The 26286-nt window shown below is 41.0% G+C and overlaps 1 protein-coding gene across 3 annotated transcripts in view; it reads right to left on the reverse strand.

Moving 5' to 3' along the window:
* Positions 1-26286, reverse strand: part of tenm1 (teneurin transmembrane protein 1) — a 414402-nt gene that overhangs the window by 103124 nt on the left and 284992 nt on the right. The gene's annotated exons all lie outside the window — the stretch shown is intronic.

Here is a 26286-nt window from a genome sequence, read left to right on the forward strand (position 1 = left end):
AGAGTAGGAAGAAACAATGGGTGAACCCCATGTGGGTTCTATTCAAAGATGCCAAAAATACACAGGTATTTCAGATCTGTGAGGCCAATTAATGGAAACCATAGAAACAATCCAGGTGAAAGATCGTGAATCACAAAATTGTACTCGGCTTCTCAATAATAAGTGACTGGACTACTTAAGGAATCTGATAACTGTGGCTCATTTTCTAATAAGGAATGAAAGCACTCAGGTGGGGCCCATATAGAGAAAGGAACACATTCAGTCTTGAGGCTTCGGGTCAGGAACCAAGCACTGCTCAAGCTAGTGTCATTACTCTACATTCCACACCTTTGAGCATAGCAAAACAGCAAGCTTCCGACCATGACCCAAGAATGTAACAGACACAACCTTTTACTTTTCTTATTCTTGTGTGTTCAGTACTTCTATTGATGGCTTTTATTATTTGTCCTAGCACCATGTTGCTATTTTCCTGACACATTCCCTTCTTCATTTTATTTCTGTATCTTCAGATGACCAGCTATAAAATCCACCTGATTTATCAGGAACATCTTGCTCATGAACATATTTTATACACATACTCATACACACATTTCAGTAACATAGTGCAACCATTTTCACGCCCATTGGTAATATATTTTTCAAAATGTAATATCATATAATAGGATAGGATAACACCAGTTCTAGTGTTGCAGCTGCATGGATGGAGGAGATAGGATAGAGAGAAACTGGGAACACTCCCATGTGTTTGATTGGGTAACGCCCTTTGGGTGGAGAGATGTACAGGAGATGGCGGGGTTCTCTCAAACGATTGAGGAGGCTTGGTGCAGCTGGGTTTTTTGTTCCTCTCTTGGGCCTATTCCGTGCACTCTGTTATTATCCTGTGTCCACCCCTTTTTCCCTTGGTTTCCATCTTTCTCTGTTTGCATGCAACCACTCTTCATGACACTGTTTTTAACAAAACTGAACTATAGCAACACAAACGAAGGGGCTGCTTGCTACTGAGGGTATCGGTCAAGGCAAATCAGGTGGCATATGGTGGTGAGTGGCCCAATATATATTTGTTTGGGTCATTTCAATCCAGCAGCCCCCCTTGGAAGCATAGTCAGAACCCTTAGCGTAACACTATATTTAGTAGTGACGGCCTTAGAACTACTCATTGGCATTACTATTATCACTGTCATGTTTGATTTTTAAATTTGTATTCCTACTCCATGTTTTTGAAGATGTGTTTTTTGAAGATGCTCAATTGGTATTACGGAACCAACTCTGTGCCAAGAAAATATTCTGCACAGCATTACACCAAAACCAGAAGCCCGCACTGCCAAATTCTGACCAAAATATCTGCATGTTGCAGCAGATAATCAAGATTTATCAGTCCAGGCTGTTTTCTAGTTCTGGAGATCACTGCCCACTGTATCATCATCTTCTTGTTCTTAGCTGACAGGAGTGGAGCCCGCCATGGTCTTCTGCTGCTGTAGCTCATTCACTTCAATGCTCAATGCATTGTGCGTTCAGAGATGACCTTCCACACGTCACTGTAAACAGCTGTTATTTGGGCATTTTTGGCCTTTCAGTTAGCTTGAACGAATCTGCCAATTTTGCTCTGACCTCTCTAACAAGGTGTTTTTGCCCACAGAACACTCACTGGATGTGTTTTGTTTCCCTGCATACTCTAGAGACTGTAATGTGTGAACATCCCAGGAGGGCATGCCTTCAGAAAATACAGTTATAACTTTCAAACGACATGAATGTCAATCTATGGTACGCACTCCAGACCAGACTATTGACTGCTCAGGAGTATCGGGGCCAACCATGGAGAGTTTGGACAGATCCACATCAGGACGGCACAGGTCCCCAGGGATGGTCTAAAGACCCTAGCTTTCAGGAAGAGATCCCTTTTTGACAGAGGGCGCAGGGATGACTTCATGGGGATGTCATGCCATGAGATATACATTGAATCTTTCTCCCTTGGGTGAGCCATCCAAACTGAGCATGCATAAACTTACAGCTGAGTGCACTGTGTCACGCATGCTCTGGACCTGGCGGAAACAGCTTGCTGTAATGGCTGGGGAAATGTATAACTGTAGTCAGGGAAGGATCTCATCTCACTGAATGCCCATGGCGCTTTGGCATGATTTCCCAGCTGGTACTGAGAGACAGGAGTGAAAAACCGTCTTGAGAATTCCCAATCTTGTTTAATTCAAAGTGTGAGTTTTGTTGATCAGTCTAATCAGCATGTTTTATTCCATTGATTTTAGTCAAATAAGGGACTTATGTCAGAAGGATAAGTCCCCACTGGGTGTAAATTCCCAGTTACTGTGTGCCTTGGCGTAGTACTACAGGAGGACTTCAATACCTCAAACAGGTACAGGAGAGCTGTCATTACTTTGTTGGGACGACATTAGCTCAGGAGGTAGAGTGGTCATCTGGCAATTGGAAGGCTATCAGTTCAATTCCCGGTCTTCTGTGTGTCGAAGTGTGCTCTGAATGAGCTGGTTTGTGCCTTGCATGGCTGCCTTGATAGTCATTGGTGTGTGTATGTGTGTGTGTGTGTGTGTGTGTGTGAATGGATTAATGAGAGGCATTCATTGTAAAGTACTTTGTGCGGTTGTTGCTGGAAAATGTGCTATATAAATGCAGTCCATTTACCAATTCCTTGATTTCCTGTTAGAGACTCTCAAAGTGGGAGTCTCAATCAAAACTAACACAATCCTAACACAGTTAATGATGATGATGACGACAACGACACTGTTTGGGATCATTGCCTTGCTATAGGATTAAGCACCGTCCAATTAGTTTGGAGACAATGAGATGCTTCTGTACACTTCAGAATTCATTCTGCTGCTGCTATCAGCAGTTATACCATCAATGAAGACAAGAATGAGCCAGTAGCTGTAACAGCCATACATGACCAAACCATAATCACCACATTTCACACATGAGGGGGGGGGGGTGTGGGGGTGTGCCTCTGTAGTTTTTTGCATGAAGTCTTCTGTCTCCTAAAGAATGTTTCTGATCTGGTGGACAGGTGTTTGGCGGTTTTTCTTCATTATGGTGAGAACTCTTCGATCATCAACTGTAGAGGTCTTCCTTAGTCTACCAAGCCCTTTGCGATTCTTCTTAATAATGAAACTTTTGATATTGGTATAACTAATGTTTGGCCTATGTCTATGACGGTTTTTTTTTTTTGTTCTTATTTTGAGGCCTCATAATAGTTTCTTGAACTTTCATTGGCACACCTCTGTTGAAAAATGGTAACAACAGACTCCAAAGGCAATCAAAAGCCAAGAATCAAGACTAGATACTGAAAGCTCTCTTATACAGTGCATGGACTAAGAAAGCAATTGAACACACCAGACTAATCAGAAATGCCTGTGAAGCCATTTGTAATAGGATTTAAAAATAGTCTTCAATTAAACCTGAGAATCTGCACTTAAATACATGTGCATTGTTTGGTTACAAATGTAAAATTGTGGAGTACAGAGCCAAATAAAATAAAAAAATATGTCTTTTTCCCAAACATTGTGGAACTCACTGTGAGAGCCTAGGACCAATGACTTTTATGTGAGATGAATATTTAATTGAATAATAGAGTACATAAAGGTTATATTTGACAGTCTGAGCTGTACAATCTGAGCTAAACAATCATCCCCAATGTCTTTGGTCTTCCAAGTGAGAAGAAATCACACAAAAATCACATTTAATGGCACCAGACAATTTTTACCTTGTCTAAGACAACTCTGGACTGTCACTCCCTGCTGCAAACATTTCATCCTGTCTACATGAGCTCTCAGTAAATGCAGCAGTGGATTAGTAAATACGGTTCTTCCATTTCGCTGTGCTGTTATTAGCAGTGAGTCAGTTCAGCCTATACATTATTTGAGAGACTGTGAAGCTCAGAGAATCTTATTACACTGTATTTCACTGAGGTTATCCCAGACAATGGTGAAACCTTACAAATACAATACAAGCCTCAAAGTAACTGATGAAGAATAATATTGAACAACACAAAAACTAGATTAAAACATTTGTTCTTGTTTATTTGATTTGACTTACAAAGAATTCCTGTGTGTCCACTGTAGCTCATTCAATCTTTCATTACCAAGATATTGTGGTAAAAACATTAATTTTAGCTTGACATAAAGTCTTGTCTTACAGATTACAGCGCTGTCTGTGTAGGACAACATGATCTCTAATGTCACAAAGAATGTACATTTTGTGTAATACTATCCTTATGGGAACACTGCCAAGTTCAACATGTTAAAGCAAACTCCATAAATGTAATATGGACATATGCCAGTAGCTTTTAATTAAAGCAACCAATCAAAGAAGAAATTATACAGACAGCTGTTAGCTAAAAACTCTCTGAGGATTATTTTTTATGAGAATGTATAAAAAGCTATCCAATGATTATGACAGGCTGTATATTTCAGACAATTCAGATGGGTTTGTTTGAATGACCCTTCCTGCTTGTCATTCAGAGAGAGAGAAAAAAAAGTGGCCATTACTCTACATTATATATTTAAAACTTAGCTTACATATTGTGTTATGCATATGATCACCTGTAGCACACATGCAATATTTGTAAGAATTCCAATTATTAAAGTTAATAATTGCTTACATTTGTGACTCAAAATTTGGGACAGAGTGGTTTTGATTTAAATCATTTAGCCTGTATCCAATCAATATTAAAAAAGAACTTGAATTTAATTGGGAGTAGGTCACCAGTTTGTTTTCACCATTGAATCAGCAGGATGAAAAAAAAAAATCATTGATTTAAAATCATAAATATCTCAAAATATATTATTTTCATCTTTTGAGATATTGACACAAAAAGCACAAGCAACTAGATTAAGCCACTTGCCAAACTTGGTATGTCTTTCTGAGAAGCTGTAGGAGGAGGACCACACAGAATGTTGATGTGGAAGAAGCAATATAATATAATATAATATAATAACAATAAGGAGAACACTAAATTTGCTTTTTAAGTAAATGTACATGACCACTAGTGGGGCTATCACTTTGTCTGAATAAGCCTCTTATTCAGATAAGCTTTTTTCAAGCTCTTCAATTACTTCTGTCACAGTGTAAAACCTTTTTGTCTGATCCGCCATAATTATAAATACTTTGTTCTTTTGAGAACTAGCACTAACACTTCAGTCTGTGTGCACTGTCTGCTTGTCTGCGTCATGCACAGGGAGGGCAATGCAGGTACACACTTTACTCAAAAATGGACCCATATATGCCCATGAAAGTTTAGTCTTGTTCAATTCGTCCTCTAACTTGAATGACTTATAAGTGAACCTGCCATTATTTAGATAACCAAACGCCTGCTGAACAAAATATTACAGTACATCATCGGGTGGTCAGATATGCAAACCATATTTTTAATGGATTCTTGTCGGATTGAGATCAAAATGGCGCCTGACGGGGTGTCTCCTGTGGCGTAGCCCGTAGAGCGCTTTCCATATGCTCAATGGCGCCTGACCTAGCAAACAGCTATAGCTTGAATACAAGTAGTGACATTTTGGACCACAAACATGTTTAAATGGACAAAGGAACCATAAAGACACACATATTGGATATAACACAAGTGAATGCAATGTAAATGCATTGCATATGGACATTAAACTTTTTTTATGAATGGGGTGCCGTTCTGAAAGCTGAAAGGGTACATGATTTTTCATGCAAAAATAAATAAGGCGAAATAACTGCAGACATTTTTCATTAAATATGTTTTATGATGTGGGTTAGTATGTAATAAGTGACTGGGGGATGGGGAGGCTTATTTTGTTTTACTGTCATTTATTACTCTGAGCACTTACAAGTGCTGTTGTTGACCAGAAACAAGTCTGTTGCAGGCGCTGAATGTGAGGATGATAGCCCATAACTTTTCTTTATCCCCATTCAATGGGTACCACTGGCCATACCACTGGGGAGCAGGAGGGAAAGGGATACCATCGATTAAGGTCTGAGATCAACACCAAGGGGAAACATCTATCAGCAGGGAAAAAGACGGCTGGATGTCATTGACGATTTAACATGCGTTCTTAAGTACAAAATATTCCACTGGAGAAAGTGGACTATTCCAAATTATGTGCATTAAAAAAATAAGATTAAAAAAATGCCCAAGCCGGAAAATGTGTTACATGCAGCACATTAGGAGCCCAATTGCTGGACAACCTTCTTCCCGGTAAAAAAAAAACTCCCGCCTGTACCATGTAAAACCAGATGGGAAAGTTTCAGCTGCAGAGTACCATTCAAAGAACGTCCATTTTAATCCGAGATTTGTGGGAAAGGAGATGGATATCACACCAAACACCATTGTGCTGACAGAGCTCAAGGCATTCAAGAGCGATAAGGGTTTGGAAACACAGCTCTTAATAGCTGAAAATGGCAAGTGTCTCATTGACATGATCCGTTGTTACGAAGGTCGTGACATCAGAATCCACGAAACCTATAATAAAATCGAACAGCTTACAAATAACGATTGTGCACTTGTTCAGCAGGTGTACGGCACAGACATAACAATAAACCACCATTGCATCAAAACTAGCAGAGGAATTCACAACCAGTTACAAACCTGCAACTGAAAAATAAACCACATTTCTATCAGCCAGCTCACAATTTTCTTAAGGCCGTCAGGATTTTTGATCCTGTCGGGTATCTTGTGTATCGATTATGCCCTTATAAAGAGAAATAATGTAATGGTGTAGGGCAGACTTGTTCAAGGTCTATACAATATTATATAGTTTTTTATTAAGAATGTTTTCCTCTCTACAAACATAAAAGGAAACATCCTTGAAGCAATTAAAAGTCGATATTCTGATATTCTTATCTATGCATACAATCTATGGGTCAAGACCACAAAGCTATTTATGGGGTGTCAGAGCTCAGCATAGCAAAACTTTTCTATAAAGGTCGAGATGTCCTTTTTCCCATTTCAAGTTATAATGCCAATCCAAAACATTCAATGGGAATCATCAACTAAAAGTCCTAATTTTGACATAGAACTTGTTGTTGAAGCCTGCCAGTTCGAATTTACAATCACATCTATTGTTAAAAGCAGGAGTAAATTTCCATCTTGTAGAGGTATTCGATAGCTAAGATGAATTACTTCCTAACACAGGGCTACCCAATCCTGGTCCTGGCGATATACTGTCCTGTAGGTTTTCATTCCAACTCTAACAAAGCACACCTCATTCAACAGCTAGAGATGTCATTGAGCTACTAAGTAGAATCAGGTATAGTAGTAACAGGTGTACCAAATTAGGTTGAAAATGAAACCCTCCAAGATGGTAGATCTCCAGGAACAGGATTTGCTAGCCCTGTCCTAAAATATTCATGTTTAGTTTCTCATTAGAAAGAGACTAAAACCATTAGTCTTTTGACAATAATATTATGATGCTTAGCCCTGCTTTCAACAACATAAAGTCAAAAGCCAAAACAGTTCTTGTCCATGGTGGCAAACTTAGTCAATACAGAAAGATTCATGTCTTCCCATGGCCAAATTTTCACCAAGCATTGTGAATCAATGACAGAAGAAACTGTCAGACAACTAGACATAATAAAATATAATCACAAAGATTTCATTTGAACTTTGTACATGAGATTTTTAATGTGAGCATTTCCCGCTGCTTCTGACAAAAACTAACGTGCCCCTGTACAGCATTTAAAAATACTGCTGCATGTCCACCGTAGCAAGCAATCAAACTGAAATTACCACATGAGTGTCGCTTGTAAACATCGGCATCAATCATTGTCTGTGCTTAATTAGTGCCAATTACTTTACCAACTTTGATGACAGAGGTGGTGCAAATGGGATAATTGTTAGAGAAGAGGCTTGGCAAAGAGGCTATCGTGACCTCTAGCTGGCGGAGGACTGAAATACCATGTGAAAAAACAAGAGGAAACTAACTGGTGGCCCTAATTATGAAACAAAACGATGAGACAAATCTGAGATGCCAGGGAAAGGAATTTGAGAGTGGTGCAGGACAGTGCAAACTCTACATATGGCCACACCCACAGCCACACTTAATCACTAGGGCTAATTTTGATGTTGCCATGGTGCAACAGGACAACAATACTCCCAGTCCTGCCCATCTCTGAAAGCACAGAGATCCATAATATTTGGGGCACACACACACACACACACACACATATATATATATATATATATATATCAAACTGGTATTATAACAATATCACACACTGAAAGTACTTATGTTGTCTTGCTAAGAACAGAACCTCATTCTGACAAGTCTGTTGAGCTTTTGATGCTGAATGAGATTTTATTTATTTTCTCACTTCAGGGAACATGTGGAATACCAAGCAGGTTTGACTGCCATCAACATAGTTCCTTGTTGGAAAAGCTTTCTTGCTATAAATGACCCTGATTCCTAATCACAACCTTTACTGTTTTGTTTTTCGCTTTCATGAAAATGCACCACCTGCAATACAAAGAGATTTTAAGACCAATTATTGCAATAGAGCGCAGCATTTTTTGACAGCTGTTTCTCGATTGTTATACTCGCCTTCCAAAGTCAAAGTTAATTGGAAATCAATTTTTAATGCTCTTCTTTACAAATTAAATGCTGACACATGAAAAGACTACTAACAAAATGCCACGTGAAAAATGCCTGATCTGACCAATCACAGGCATTCTCTATTGTGAAGCCATTTAATAGACTGTTAAACACACATTAATAAAGCATAAAGTATCTTATGAATATTGCTCATCTCAATATGTGGTGTAAAGGACAGGCTATGATCAAATTCCAGCACAGTAAAAAAGCAAGATGTGTAGGAGTTTCATTACTGAGGAGTCAGGGGTTGCTGAATTGAGAAGTAACGATTGTGTTACTTTTAGTCATATTGCTGGTGATCCGAAGCAATTGCTAGCATTCCAGGTGCTGATGTTCCAGATTGCCACGAGATTGGAGGCCTTTCACAAGAAGTAAAAGTCTCTCAAGATTGTGTCACTTCACTTTCCTGAAAAAGCCTTTCATATATTCAGCTCGCACTCCAACCATATAGCAGCTCACAGACTCAGCTGCCGCAGAAGCGGGACTTAGTCCTGCTGCAAGTGATTCCAGTTCCAATGCCTGCCGTTACTGACGAGACCGTGTCACCGTTCTATATCCCTGAATTTCACAGAATCTGAAAGTAGGCCAAAAATGGCCACACGAATCTCTTGACCTTGATTAAAGTGAGTACAATGGGTCAGACACCTGCATGCATAATTAAAACATGCACAGCAAGTGGACCCTTCAGTAACGCCTGCAAATGCTCATGGACATGAACATGAAGAAATACTCTACGGGCCCAAGAACAGAACAATGCTCTTCCTGGTCTCCAATGTGAAATTATGGAGCAGACCAAGATGTCTTCGCATCATCTCCATCAGTGCCCCCTGGCTGCATTCACTTTTTATCTGTGCCACGGATGAGGACGGAGACACGAGTATTCCCTACGTGGTGATTCTGGGAAACGTAGTACATATGATCACACATATTAGACCGGTGAGACCCTGGATCCTCTCTGCGGCTCGTGCTGACCTTGACTAAAGATCCACTGTGGGGAAATTTAATTACCATCACTTTCCTCAAGGGCCAGAGTGCAGAGCAGGCCGAGTTCAGTCACATCAGTGTACTATCCTTCACTGTAACCAGCGCTGTGTGATACAGGGTCCCTGTGTCCTGACCTGACTAGAGCTCCCCTGGGTTCAGTTACTAGGCAACAAAGGTTGATGAGGTACACGGGTGAGAGGAGAAACTGGATATCTTGCAGGGAGATGAGCGTGCTATCATTAATCTTAGGCGCCCTTTCAGGTGTGTGGGTTTCAGTTCTGAAAATGTGCGTACAGCTTCGCGTGCATTCCAACCGCTCTGATAAATTAAGTCAGACATTATTCAGCAGAGGCTTTTGTGTACCTGAGACTCACACACATCTACCACGTTGCTCAGAATGCGTTTTCTGTCATGAATTCATTACATTAACGAGGCAGAGACTTCACTTTGAACACTCTATTAATATCCACAATGAAGCTGATCCTCAAAATGCATCCTGAGGAGATATGTCGGACAGGATAATATTGCTTGAAGTGTTCCTCTTTCTGTTAGTGTCTATGTTAAAGCATTCTTGAATGGTCCAATGAATTTTAGTATGAAAATAAATTTAAATTAGTTTCTGCCAATTATCATCCTCATCAACCCTTTCCGAGTATGATAAATATTTATTCAAAAACTGTTTTTTAAAGAGAGATTATGAGAGACGGGCTTAAAAAAACCAGCATCCATAAAAAGAGTCAGGTTCCGCACCACATACAATCAGAATTCAAGCCAGTTTGTTTCATCCAGCTGTTCTTGCTGACTTTTCCTTTGTTCAACTTCATTTTGAATTGCCCTGTGTGCCAAATCACCATTTCCATTGATTCTTCAAATCCCAAATGGCCGCCACTTCATGAACAGAGACATGATTTCTTAGCATTCAGGATCATAATGCTGAGAAGAGACACCGGGCTGAATCGAGCTTTACTTCTCGCCTCTTCCTTCCCAAAGCTTAAAAAAAAAGTCAATTACAGTCAGAGGGGAAAAAAGGTGAATCTAGTCATTTTCCGAGACATCCAAAGCTGGGCTCTGACGGAAACTGCAAAGCTCGCATTATGACTTGCCAATTATGTTATTAAAGCTCACTTTAGCCTCAGCCGAAACCTGAAAAAAGCACGCATAAAAGCTTTAGGGAAATTGTGAAGCCTCTCTCTCTTTTCATGGGTCCAGTCCTGTTATGCCTGTATTTTCTAGAAGAGGAGTCGAGTGTAGCTCCTGTTCACCCCGGCTCTTTGATGCTTCAGACACAGAGCATTATGCATGGGCTCCTATACTCTTGACATTTATCCTTCAAAACTCTCCTTTCTTCTAATATGCTAGGGGAACAGGGGAAGGACTTTCCAATACACAATACTATTGGCATTTGTTCTCAGGGAGCCCTTTCTCTCAAAAAATAGATATGTTGTAGAACCGACAGAATAGTATATTCAAATTGAATTTATTCTGTGACACTAGACTGACAAGGCACCTCTACTCGGGACAAATACAATATCAGATAGTTTTAGAGGAGCATTGACCCCTATTTGTACACATACACACGTACACTGCCAATCACCTTTGACTAATACTGACTTGCATCTGTTTGCTGCTGGATTTACTTCAGAACATTTGAAGATCTGTTATATATATGTCAAATAAGCACATACAAACTGAAATAAAAACTTTATTACTTGCAGTGTAATCTACCATTGCCTGCATTCAATAAAAGCCCAGTTCAATAAATTAGGTCTGCCTTGAGTTATATGTAGCATACATTTCATACCAGAGACAAATTTAGTTTCTCCTCTTTTAAACTATTTCCAGAGGTCCTTTCGCCTTCTTGAAGTGTGGTGTCTGTTAACGATACTCTTAATATCCTTAATGTCGTTTGGCAAATGTGTTGTGTAACATCAATACACATCCTTTGATTTTTTCTCAGTATGCCACTGTATTGTCTCAGTTCATCCAAGCATCCTGTTGGCTTTATTAAACTGCTACAATGCAATGCCAAGACACTGATAGATTTTCATGAATTACTGTTCCTTTAAAAGTGTTTTAAACAACGTTTTACATTTTTATCTTCCCATAACATAAATCCCATGTAGATTTTTTATTTCCCACATGCAGAACTTCACATATTGAATATGATTTTCCATGTATCTGCCCACCTCTGGATTGTGGTTAAATCTCTTAGAGCTGCTTCAGTAGATTCTAAACTATTTGCGAAACCTCCAGGGTTTTCTGTTACCATCAAATGCCCCTCTATCCCTTATCTCAGTATCATCTAATACATTTTATATATTAAGTGTACAGTATGTGTAGGCTTGTTACTGTATTCTAAGTAGGGGATGGAGGAGCACACATCATGCTCAGCTTGTTCAGACAGACTGAGGGTGCCCAATTAACCAGAGGAGGTCACTGGTGTGCCTCATTAAAATCACTGTAAAAGATTATCCAGTGATAAAAGCAATCACTACTGTGCGCTGTTTGCGCCTGCATATGTGTGTAGATTGACAGGCATGTACAATAAGAAAATGTTCTCTAGAGTGGAGTCCAGGCGGTGATTAAGACCTGGAATCCAGCCAGTGATTAAGACCTGCGTCCAAATCAACATTTGTCCTCAAACTTGACTTACAAATGATTTTCTTTTTCCCATAAACGCGCTTTGCAAAGTTAGGTGATTCCGTTGACCTTGCTAAAGTGTTTATGAGTGGGAAAAACTTGAATAAGCTATTTAGTCAAAACAAAGAAACTGTTGATTGAATCCTCATAGTTCATCATTTTAATTATCATTATTTTTTGGAGGGCAAACAGTCTCCAGCAAAAGTACCTCTCAGAGAAAAGTAAACAGCTGACTAGGCCAGGCTTTAACAATCTCTGCTCCCAGTTTTTAGACTCACGGACATAGCTGCCTCGAGATTCAGCAATGCCGCGAAACAAAAAGTCACAAAGGAAGACGCAAATGGCTCCCCCGGCCTCCCTCTCCCATTTCCTGACCTTTGTTTACCAACTTCTCCAGAGTCTCTGCGTTTGCTGGAATGATTAATGGCCCCTTCAACCCTGGAGAGATTTTTGGAGCAAAGGATAAATTAATGACAGAAGTGGAATTTGGTATTGCGACTAGGAGAGCTTAAATAAACACGGAAGACTGACAGCATGATTAGCACAGTGGGCCACAGCAGAGGATGCTGGGGATATTCCATGACCAGCTTTGCAAGCTCCATTTTTTTTTTACTTTACTCAGTCGATATACAGTACTCGAGGTGTGATGATATCTGCTCAGGGGGCTAGCAAATGGAGAAGCAAGTACCAGGGCTTCAGATACCTTTGCTACCGCATTGGGAAATGCCAATGTAATCCAAGTTTAATGCTGATGACTACTTCCATCGCATCAATGGCTGCAAATCTCTGTCTTAAGAGGCTACCATTAAATTATGGCCCCAAGTGTCCTTTACAGATCAGTATAAAATGTTTCTCCAAAACAAAATAATGAAATGAACATAGACCACAAATGTTTTTGACAATCAACAAGATCAAAAGCTCCCACTTAGCTGAATAATAACATCGAGCCAGCTAGAGAATAATTGTTAAATTGTTCTTTTTAAACATCATTTTGCTATTGTTCTCACCAAAACCCGTTGCAAATCATGTTGGGTTGTTATGGGGCTAAACAAAAGCCACATATTAGATTATTAGACAGAACCATTGAGCTGGGCCCATAAAGTGTTCTGCATCTCTTTAAAACTGGCTTGACTTCATGCAGCAGAAAGTGTTTTTCTTTCCTCTCACACCATTGTCTTTTTTGTCGAGCATACATTACAATATTTAAAGTAATGAACAAACAAAAGGACACAGTCTATTTCTGGATTGTTTTGTGTGCAGCCTTTTTTCTGTTTAGTCCAGAAATCAAGTAAAAAAAAAAACACTCATACTGTACACACCACGAGGAAAATAAATAACTTAAATTTTAACACAGAACTGGGGAATAAGCCATTGTGTTTGCGCTTCTGGGGCCTGTAGAGAATTGGGGAGTCTGGATATCAGAGAGGATTTTCTATGCAGCGTTGGGCACATGGAAGGCCCTTGAATTTGTAGAGTTTAATACTGTTTTTCTCACAGCCGGAGCCTCTGGGACAGAAAACCATATTCATCAGAAGGAAAGCTGGGTCCGCTACCATAAAAAGAGCCAGAGATATTACTCTCTCACAAAAAAAAAAAAAAAAAAAAAAAAAAACTCTCATAATAAAAGAAAAACTTTAAAGAGGCTGTAATAGAAATAAGGTTATTTAACAAGGGCAGATAAAGGAGCCAGGCGGTGGATGAACAGAGAGGAAAGAGTGCAAAACAAATCAAAGGAAAAGACCGGTTTGCACTAGTGCTGCTGAGGCTAAACACTGCTCTCTATTTAGAGCCAATGTGCTTTTCCCTTACCAATGCGGCCAGCGCAGCAACCTCTCTACAATCACAGGACTAATGGAAGACGTTCTCCCAAGGGCTTTCAGATCTCTTTTTCAACTAGTAGCTGAAAAACATCAGTTAATTCCTGTGCAATCTAATCATCACAAAACTCCTTCCTGTTCATGTAATTATAGAAATACAAAGCTGCTCAATTAATGTGAAATGCTTCCCATTTATAGGTTCAGTGTGTGTGTTGCACATCTTTTAAATGTAATTTTATACAGTTCTACAGAAAGATAACTGAAAAATCGTTACTGGGTTTATAACAAGGCAACAGTAACAGTCCAGACCCACGGCGCAACTCACTCCCGCAGACACGTTTTAGCTGGCACCACCTGTGCATGCGTCCCACAAAACGTCCCTTAAAGGTCATCCGTGAGTGAGTGAGTGAGTGAATGAGTGACCACAATTTGCCATGCATAGCCCACGCCGGCAGTTCCTGCGCGCCGTGGGAAAAAAAAAAACATGAACTTTGTAATCTTGAGTGATTGTACCGGTACTGCAATCCTCTGACGATTTACGACAAAGCTTTATTTATGAGCCCTCACATTCAAACCTGTCCTTTTTTCTCTCATTAAATTTTTCTCATTAATTGGGTAGCAGATTAAAATAATGGATTTTTACTCACTAAAATGTCAACTTTGACCTGAACAAAATGTGTTGCGATGCTTATGTAAGTGTTCCATATGTTCTGGCAGTCTGAGGCAGGGGTGTCAAAGCACATTGCCGGTTTTGAGAAGTGCTGACAAATAAATGGCAGATGATTAAAAACACGGTACATAATTTCTCGATTGGCTTACTGACATTGTTTTATTACCTCACAATCAAGCAAAAAGTTCCTAATATTAGATGAATAAGTGGTCATTATGCATCCCTGTAAGGCGATATATAATAAATGATAACACATTTACTGAGGTTATTCTCACTGTTCCCAGTGCATATCGGAAAAATGGAAATAGTGGCTCTAAGTATTGAACAAAATGATAATAACATGCAATCCTGGATGCAGTGTTATCCTTTCCAGAGTTCATGTGCATAAGGGCTTGTCTTGGGGATAATTTCTGTTCTATGCACTTGTGTTCAGATCTTTCTTATATAAATCCCATGTAACCATTTCCACCAATATCCATTTTTAATTTTAACACAGTCATATTTGTTTTATTGTATACTGTTGCAACCAAATAATGTTTATATAAGGTACAGTATTTCATTTTCTATGTAAAAATCTGTTGACCCTAATGGTGGTATAATTAATGTTGAGCTTTGCAATACTTCTTAGATTCAGTAGAAACAACAAAAACTTCAACAATCTAGCTGAGTTATTACTAGACTCACTTATTATGCGTGTACAGACAAATTTAAATAGATCAAATAATCAGTGGAATGTTGAACGATATTATTATTGACAACAGTTTTAAACATAGCGTTGAACCTCATGTGCATTACTGATTCAGAGGAAGGAGGTGCATTGCTGACAAACTTTACATGATTGGTCTGTTAGAATTCTCCATTGCCGGCCAGACTGCATGTCCAGTGATGGTGTGACACATTGCACTTGAACTCATTTAATACGAAAAAGATCTGAATGAAGAATTCACCCACAGACTGCAAGTGGTGAAAAATGTAAGAATAATTAATGGTACAATATATCTCAGTCTTGAGGCTCACGTAAGTGAGCATAAAAATCCTTAATTTGTGAAAATGTCAACTGCAATTACTTCCATGCAGACATGGTCTTGTAAAGGACCCCAAAGTTTTATACTGTAATGAATGCAAGGGAATGATGGCCTCTGCATGCTACAATGTCCTGGATTCTAACAATAAATAATATTTATTATCAAATATTATTACTGTCATAATCATAATATTCTTCTTCTGCCTCCAATTCTTCTTCTTCGTTATCTTCTTCATATCCTTTTCTTCTTATTGCTATTATTATTATCAGCAACTTCATAATGACAAGAAAATTATGAAGATTATGAGAAAAAAGTCACATACTTGACTGTCCAACCAATGCACAAATGCTATTCATCTTTTTTGAGGTTCATTGGAAGAGTCCCCACTTTCAACTGCCAATGAGCCTTAGGCCTAGATATGTATGCGGCGAACAGCAATTACTGTGCAGACTCCCAGTCTTAGGGAAATTATATCATTGCGAAGATTCAACTCAACTGCCAAGACCATCGCAACAAGACATAAAAGCACCTTCAAGATGGCTGACATTGGAATAACAACCATTTGCGAAGCTCCGCGAACAACCCCTTCAGTTACATAAGGCTGCATTCATATCTGAACGGCACAGGACCTGCCACAGTACGCACGGAAGCTAATTACTCTGTCATGCCCCGGAGAGAAATGGATTGAGATAAATGCGATTCCATTTCACGAAAAACTTTTACCCGTTTCCAAGGCTGTAGCACGTGGTGTGAGTGCATGCACAGGATACATACATTTGCTATGTAAAGGGGTGGGGGGGGCATGCACAGAAGTGCAGCCTTCTGCATGCAAAAGGCACATTACTCGCCAGGCTGAGCAGGGAGATGCCTGCTTGTGTACCGCACGGCCACGCGTGCATGAAGCACGTTACATTAAAAACCACCCGCTCGGAAGACGCGCCTGTTTGGGAGCATTTGGAGTGATTCGGTATGGAAGGAAGATGATGGCGGGCTACGAAAAAAAGGGCCCCGGATAACCCTGTTATTGTCTATTGAGCCCGCGTGCAGCTGTTTGAAATAATTCAGGTGAGAAATTACTCTTGTACCAGATGGTGCGTCTGTGATAAAGTGCTACTGCTGGCAGCTCCGGTATTGATCCCCCTTTTATAAAACGATATACAAAGGTCACCAGGAAGTCTATCCATTTACCCTTAGTGTGCTTTACTCGCCCCTGTCAAAGACAGACAGATTGGCAGACACAGCGGCTATTGTGCTTTAACTGCCCGGGCCCATCGCTCGGCCTCACTCTTTGCCTACCAGGAAAAGCTTTAATTTACCAGGCCGAGACTGAAAGGCGTTTTATGGGCCCCTCCTTCTCTCAGGGAGTATCTGATCTGCCGCGCATTATTTACTGAAGCAGCTTATCTATTCTACGCACAGACATTCTCCCCGCCGCTCACACAATGGGAGCGAAATAGCACCGCGTGCAGAGGGAGGTTCAGCTAAGAAGCCTTTCCTAATGCGAAAAAGAACGCCTTTGCTAAAAAAGGATCGGGCTGCTTATTATGAAGTGAAAAGTTAAATCCTGTTATAATCCATGGCAAAACGTGTCTCAGACTGCAAGTGTGGAAGTGCCACTTACAAGTCTATCGTACCCACATGGATGCACGGAACTGTACTGCTCGTATACGTCTGAACATAGTCGTATATGCACAAAGTACAATTCACAGTGCAGGCCTTCACATCTCTATGGCCATCACTGATGTGTCTATTAACTGTAGGCTAATTTACAGCCTCTGCAGTCATTCCCCAACCATCTCTGCTTCAGAGCAAAGATCCAGTTAACCTTTCATTCCTGGTTGATACTACTGCTGAATACTTCCCCAGCAGGACAGTTTGTACCAGTGTGACATGAAAACAAATCAACCAAAACTGGTTGAGTAGAACAAAAAGATTCTCTCCAAGTCTGTGAGATCTGGGAAAAGCTATGCTCTAACAAGAGAAGGTGACGAGGATAAAGCTAAGCTCTTGCCTCAACAGTTTATTTCCATATATGGATCGCACCGACAGTGTGCGATTATACATCTATTTCATCAAAATTGAAAAAAAAAAAAGGTTCAGCATGCACTACAGAGCTGTCCAAACTGTTCAGCTTCCACTGAAAGCACTAACAGCTGGGTAATCTCATACACAAACTGAAAAACGCATGAGCTCCACTTATAAATAATGGATGGCTTATATTATGTGCATCCTCACCTACCAGATTTGAGACTTTGTCAAAGCAATTTCTGGAAACTTGTACTGCATTTATGTATTTATTTATTTGAAAAAAGCAGATTTTAAGCAAAAGCAAATCGATTCTTAGGGGGCTGACTGCTAGGTCATTTCTTCGCGTTTAATTGAAAATTATTTCTACAGAATTCCTTTAAACACAGGAATTCTTGCCCAATTTCTCATGCCATTTAAAACCAATTACTGGTTAATGAGTTGCACCATTAATTATTTCCTTAGGTTGCTTAAACTAACTATGGTGCTAGACTGGGTCCACTGGCTTCAGTTCAGGAGCCAACCGGTACAAGCTGAAACCAAATTTACAGGCTGTGGTCCTGAGTACGAGTGACTGGCCCCTGGCAGCCTGTAAGACTGGGAAATTACTACAAAGTCCTGGGGCTTATTTCACTGCGCCACTATCTGGAGCTTGCCAAAAAATTGTGGTCGGGGTGAATTGCTAAAACGGATCCGTAACACCAAGCCCACAAGTGTCGTTTGCGTTTTTATGGAAGGCAACTAAGACGCATGCCCTAAATGACATCGTAGTCAGAGGTTTGAGATTATTAATAAATAAATGAGACAGCTTCAAAATTAGAGCAGCACGACAGCTTTTGACAATTTATTGCTGCTACCACCCAGTACACAGCTGTTGTTTCCTGAGGGTCTGTCATCACTTGAGTTAGGCTACTTATTTATATTCAAATTGATCTTGAGATACATTTAAAAAAAGAAAAAAAAACAAAAAACAATTACCACATTTAGACAGCAGGAGCAGTAAGGCTGTTTCAAGACAAGTGACTCTCTGTGAGTTTCTTCAAACAGTGAAATGCTCACTTTGGGCCAATACAGCATGATATGGCTCCTGCATAATTAAAGGGGAAGCGGTACTATAAAAGCACAGGTTGCTTTTTTTTTAAAGGCGCAGTACATGCATGGAAGAGTAGAAGGCAGGCTAGCCACAGTGAGTACCTTGGGGAGGCAGCGCAGCACAAATTGAGACTAATCGGACGTGGCTTTTAGGAGAACCTCAGAGGGCCGACTGAGCCGAATGTTTAGCCGGAGCTCGGAGACTGAAAGAAAACAGGAGGGAGGGGCGATAATTCAGGTAATTAAGAGACATCAAACCCGATCCATCACGGCCAATCCGAGCGGGCCCCGCAGAGTTTAACGGTGCCGGCTGAATTTGCGGAGTTCAATCTGCCCGTCCCGTTGAACGTCCACGACATGACACGCGCATTTGGTTCCTCCTCGCGCCCCCCGTCGGATTTGCAGGTTTCTCGGCACGCCTGACAGAAGCGGACACCGGTTATTACTTTATCTAACTACCACTCACCCTCCATTCAAAAGGCGGGCTCTGCTGCCTTCCCGCGAGGCTGTTGTTAAAGTGACAGCCCTCCGCCCGGAAAGATGACAACCTTGCGCTGAAGGGCAGAACTGTCATTGGCCGGGATGGAAACACACTCCTCTCAGTGATAACTGCACTTCCCCCTTTTTTTCTGGGGAGTCAGGAAAAATTACAGACATGCAGCAGGCAATGCACCATAGCACGTTCCCAAAGGAAATGAGCTTCCAGTCACAGGGACCTGTGATGGAAATGGCCGTGTAAAGAATGTTTGAAATTGTAATACAGGGAGGATACAGTGAGAGGGAAAAAAATCTAATCAAACACAAACAGCATCACAAACTGCAGCCTTTTAGCCAACTCCCCCATGAGAGGTGGTTCACTGGTGAGTGTCACGCTTTAACCGAATCCTGTAGAAGGTAGCATGGCGGGAACAAGATGGCCACCACAACCAAGGACAAAAAAGATGCCTTGCTTGAGTTCTGAGGGACGGGGCCGTGAAAGCAGGCTGCACTCGCGAGAGTTCCTCTTTAATAAAACAGAGCGGCATGCGTGCACTCGCAGCCTTAATGGAATCCTCACCCAGCCCTGCGCATTTGAAACGTCTTCATCATGGATAGTTTAACCTGCAGTCTCCACGGCGATGAGGCTGTTCTTGGGAGATGGGCCGCTCCCACAGAAGGATCGGGGAATCGCGGTCTCCCCGGCGACCTACGGAAGAGCCCGGAAAACCCCCGCCCCGCTGGCTTGCGTCTGAGGGGGGCGGAAGGGGCCCCGTGTTTCTGGCAGAACTGACAGGGCGGGAGGAGGACCGCGGGTATTTAGATGCCACACGCGAGCGTGTCACAGCTAAATTACACCGAAGGTAACAATGGGCCACCAGAGCCCTTTAGCAATGTTGCAAGGACGTCTAAAAATACCCTCCCCTCCCGCAGCTATTTGCTGATTAAAACAAGGAGCGATGGCTGCTGGAAAGCAGGCGGGAGACGCGCTTTAACAAATGCCATCTACAGAGAGCAACAGAGAACCCGCCAACTTAACGGAGAGCACAGGGGAACCCCCTGGGATGAATGCATCCCCAGAAAAGGAATATTAATGCAGCAATGTTGCACTCTGGGGATTCTCTGAGTGCTGGGCACAAGATGGTTTCCTCCCCGAAAGAGCAAGAACATGGAAGGACCGGTTAACACCAGACATGACGAAATACAAAAACAGTTGGTACTAGTCACTGAAATCAAAATCACCTCCTTCTGTGCCTCTTTTCAACCTAGACATTGGCAAATGACGTATGCGTACCTCCGATTGCCATTTTGTTACTGGATAGATGTTTGTTGTAGACATTGAAGCTCCAGGCCATCGTCTCAGACTCAAATTCCCTGCTATGCCTATGTAAGACCTCTCGCGTTATGCATGTTGTTATTGTGCGTGGCTGCAATGCTACTTCCACGGCAGCGGCTCACTGTTTCATGTTGATTGTTACATTTTGCACCGTGCTGACTGTACTTGGGAACAGGACACGCCAAAGCCTGCCAAAATGCAAGTGAGCCATATTTTGTATGCTAAACCATATGCTTAACCGTGGCCCCTCCTTGCCTTGTGGTAACAAACGTAGACCTACATAGATTATTTATTTTAAATTTTTTATGTTTGCATGAAACACAGAAGATAGAAGACATGATGTCTGATTTTGCCAGAGGTGTCAGAAAAACTAGAAACGGTTTCCTTCCCAACTGTCGAACGGAAGCTATGACATCATGGAAGGGACATCGAGGGAAGTTGGGTTACTGGCCCCTGTGAGGCAGCTCCGCCTTTGCTGGATGACATCCCCCCATGACTACCGTGGCGCAGACAAAGGGAGCATGTGAGCAGAGAAAGCTGGACAGAATGATTGAATATGTAGAGAGAAAAAAAACAACAGTGCTGAGTGAAAACAATCGTACATGAGTGCGTTCCTGTGACTGGAATATAAAGCGGCATTCTACTATCGTGCATGAGTGTATTTCCCTGAATGAAATATGAAACGGTCTGCTACAATCACGCAACAGTGTGCTTCTCGGACTGAAATATAAAACGGTCGGCTACAATCACACACGAGTGTGTTTCTGTAACTGAAATATAAAATGGGTATGCTACAATGAGGGATGCACCGATCTGACAATTTCTGGCCGATACCGATTTCGATTATTTAGGGGAAACATTGGCCGATACCAATTGAATGGTGGTTCTGCTTCCATAAGCTTTATGATCAACTATTTTAAATCGTGCCGTTCTTTAAAAATTTCTTCTTGCTGTGAAGAATGCCTGACTAGTTCCCAATCTGGACAGAGGTGACTGCAAGTGAAATCTGTCGCTGTTACCATCACAGCACTTTCAACGCTAGCAATGTCGGAAGCGCTGTTCTAAAATTTCTTCCTACCATGAAGAGTTCCTGACCCACGAGCATAGGAAATGTTACCACTGTGGTACAATTATATCGAGGAATACCATTTTGTAAATAAAGCTATGTGATGTCACTGAATTTAAATCAAACCATCTGGCGTTGCTTGTGCCGAACAGTGCTGAAAGGGGTAGCGATACATGTGCTTGCAGTCACATCTGCCCAGAATGTAAACAAGTCAAAAGCAAGAAGAAATTTTACGACAATGTTCAACCATACCGACACATCGCGGTAACGTTAGGTTGACAGTGCAAACAAGAGACATGCAGTGAAATTTGCTCAGCAGGGACAAGTAAAGTAGAGCGACTGACCACAGTTCAGTGGGACTGACAGCAGCATAGAACACTGCAGTGACACTCTTATCGTGTCTAGTTTCCCAGGCAACAGCACTGAGGTTGACTCATATTTTGGAACAGCGCCCCGCAGAGGCACCCAAACCAAATGATCATTGGTTTCCAAATGAATAAATAATTGGCATTATTTTCGGCATTTTAAAACAGACATTTCATTGCCTTGGCAGCCAAACAGGTCTGTACAATTATAGAGGAAACACTGAATATGGAAAACGAAGTGCAATTGTTTTGTATCTATCAGGAAAATGAAAACCAACTCCTGGATTACAAATAAACAATATACAGAGCCAACCATCAGCTGTTTATTGGCCGACTGCAGTATTATCGGCCGATTCCGATCACTGGCTGACCAATCAGTGCATCCCGAGCTACAATCATACACAAGTGTATTTCTGTGACAGGAATACTAAACGATCTGCTACAATCGTACATGAGCGTATTTCTGTGACTGAAATAAGAAATGAACTGCAATAATCACACAGGAGTGCAGCATTGATTACTCTGGTCTAGTGCTAGGGCAATTAAATTGAGGATAGAGTGTTCAGGCCAAATTAAATCCTTGAAAAAAAAATCCAACTTCTATGTGCTTTTCCTTATCTGCATTAAGTTATTCATTTATACACGAGGCAATTTAAAGTCAGTTTCATGAAAAAATAAGAATTTCATTTTCCAGGGGAGCCAGTATCAGAGGAGGCAGCATAATGATAGAAAAAAATCAATAATTAATTGTTTGACACATTCATGGATGCATTTATACATTAGCAGTGCCAAACGCAGTTTAACTTGAGCTGAGCAGTCGGATACTGCTTGCACATTGGCAGACTGCTGTTCAATTCCTAAACATCTCTCACTGATGCTGTGTCTTTTCTGACAATGTGAGGGTAATTCTAAGCCTGCTGGTTTGAGCACATCACCTTGGACACTAGCTTTCAGTTTCTCATAACAAGATTATTATTATTATTTATTTTATTTATTTTTTCAAACAGTGGTCAGCTGCAGATACAGGTCATTATTATGGTGTGTGTGTGTGTGTGTGTGTGTGTGTACATTACCTAGTGAACAGTATGCCCACTCTTCAGTATTGGGAACATCACAGTAAATTGGGAGCTAATTCTAAAAATGTGAGTTAGCCAAATCCAGCTGTTAGTGTGGGAAAGGTCTATCAGTATAATCAATGTGCTACTATTGTGCCCTGAAGGCTGCAGTAAGTAGGAATAACTACAGACATGCCTAATAAAACTGAAATAAATGGTAATATATCAATACATCCTGGTCTGGCGCAGCCTCGCCTACAGTATATGCTTGGAGAAATTCATAGAGATCACAAGAAAAAATAAACTGACTTGTTTTAGGAAGTTAGAAATCAAATATGCATTTGTCACTCATTCATTAAAGATGGGTAATGTAATGCACTGACATAAAAAAGTTAGAGTAAGTCACTTTTCAGGATGCATACCTGCTTAGCTGTATAGTAAGGAGAAACTTTTTATTTTTTTATTTTTTTTAAAGAACAACAGGTACAATGTTACCCTCTTAGAATGAAAGTCAAAAGTTCTAAGAAGCTCATTGACTGAGTTCATAGCTGTATCATTACTTTATTGCAGAGTACAAAAAGAGAGATTTCAAGATTTAAATAACAGCATAATGTGCTGGTTCACGGTGAAATGGTTCAAATAGCAAGGTTCTCTATTTTGTCAAATTAATCTAACCAGAGCCAAATCAAAAGTATCTGCCGCCTCCACATTTCCTTCATTTACCTCTGGCTTTTCGGTGTTGCTGAGCAGTATTTCTCGTCTACCTAAATCCTCCTTATCTGAAATTATGTCCCCATGAGGCCAGGATTAGTTGGGTTGCTGGTATCCAAACAGAAACAGCATGAAGTTATACCATCCCCAAACCCCCCAAAACAGCCCCACCCCACCCCCTCCCCACCACCCCTAACACACACACACACACACACACACACACACACACCAGAATACCAAATGTGTCACAGAGGATGGTGAACTGATCGAGTATGCTATGAGCACACCCACAGCTTGCTTGCTCCAAACACAGATTTTGACTGATCTCTCTGTCAATTAGGCCAACCTCACAGGATCATTAGATGCCAAAAAAAAATACATCTCTCTAAAATCTAAAATCGTCTCTCATGTCAATGTTGTGTGACTTGATAAGGTGCAATAACATCATTGAAGAAGAAGAAATAGAAGAAGCAAAAGAAGGAGAAGAAGAATTCTTAAAAGTTTCAGTATGGAAAAAAAACAGAAATTTACTGTTTTGTAAACTCTTGAAAAAGTCATCATGAAAGAGCTTCTAACTAACATCAGAAACGTTAATTACAATATAATTAACGTTTAGAACCGACTGAGCTTCCGGTGTGGTAAAGGTGTCATTCCAAATGAAGCATTTAGGAAAGGAATTCCTGCATTGCAGGATGCCAACATCGTTCACAACGCTGCTTCCGTTCTCCCCAGCCGACTCCCCAGCTGACTTTTGAAGTTTGACACAAATGGAGAGCCTGCTCACATTTTTCTACGGTTTTCTGCAATGAGTGGATAAGAGCTCCTCAGTTGAAGTGATTACCAACAATAATGCATAGGTGACAGACCCTACAGTGCAACTTATTTCATAACTTCAGAGTACTTACAGTGTGCGTGCCCCTTTTCTGACTGAAAAGGAAAGCTAAAGGGCACAGTCAGTGTGTGCAACCGTCATAGGCGGAAATGTGCTTCCAGATGTATGCATTAGCACTTTGCTTGTTTAGCTGGGAGCAAAGCCTGTCTTGTTTCTCAAGCTGTCAATTAGGAAGATTTCCCTTGGTAGTCCATATATAGCAGTCCATTTGGTGCAGAAAACAGCGACAAATCTGGGGAGTATCTCTGCAGCTTAGAAAAAGCACATAGCAGTGATTCACATAAAAAAGAGAACAAAAGGCACAACAAACAATCAGCCAAATATAATTATGCAAAATGTGTGTAACCTTGACCCCTGCTCAGTCAAAATGTTCTTAGTGCACCCCCGTCTGAAGTACAAACATAATCTTTTTTTTTTTTTATAAGAAACCTTTTTTTGCCCATTAATTTCAGCTAAAAGTAAAAATAAACCACCAAATAAGTTTTTTATTTTTATTTTTATTTTTAAAGCTGGGGTTAAGAACAAGACATATATAAGTGAGACTGAATGTGCCCAGTTCCTCCCAATAGCAAAACTTGTCTGTTTTCATCATTATTTCAGCATTTGTACATGTATCACATTGTGAAAGTCAGTCTGACATCTCAGACTAGGCCATATGGGTATTTTCAGAAACTCTGGATGCACTGTTTGTTGAGATATGGATTCAGTAGCTCATATATTTTCGAACCAAATTTTGCATCTGCCAAGAGGGGCCACACCAATCTCATTTGAACCTCATTTAGAAAATCCCCATCCTTAATTAACACATTGCTGCTGTCCATCATTCCACCAGCAGCCAACCTTCAATACAATGCCAGGAAATGACACACTGGAGAGGTTAAATGGACAGTGCATTATTCTAGTGATAAACCCATTAGAACAACAGCTCTCCCCTCCCTGACACAATTTGCAGTCTTGGTGTGACACACTGTGGACTGCAAGGGGGGGTGGGGGGGAGGACTGTCCAAAGAACATGAGGGTGATTGCTGACTTGACATTTTGTGCAAATGCACAAGTGAAAATCACGCATATAGGAAGTGGTACATGAGCGGGAGGGGGGGGGGGGGTTCACACAATGACTGGAAAAGCACGTCGCGAGAACATTCCCATCTGGAGACGGTTCTCAGCCAGCATCCCTGCCAAACAACTCCCATGGGGCCGTTTTTCCACCTCCGGAAAAGTCTCAGCAGTGCCTGCGGATGGACCCCTGATCATGCATGAGGACTGATGATCCGCACCTGTATTCATAGTGTCTAAAGGTAGGAGTGCTGATGTAGGACCAGCAGGTTAGAATACCGTGCGTTAAATTTCACCATGTTCCCTCTTCAATGGCCAACAGCCTCAGCGCTTGGTTCACTCATTCGCTCATTTGGATAGATACTGGGCAGTGTTTTTGTGACAGCGTAAGTGCAAACCGCTCCTGGTCACTAGCGGAATTGCACGTTTCGTCTCGGAATAGTTGTCACCCGCGCCTGAGCTTCGTGGTCTGCAGTAGACCTGCTTGCAT

The sequence above is a fragment of the Anguilla anguilla genome, chromosome 9 (assembly GCF_013347855.1).
Source record: "Anguilla anguilla isolate fAngAng1 chromosome 9, fAngAng1.pri, whole genome shotgun sequence".
Classification (NCBI taxonomy): Eukaryota; Metazoa; Chordata; class Actinopteri; order Anguilliformes; family Anguillidae; genus Anguilla; species Anguilla anguilla.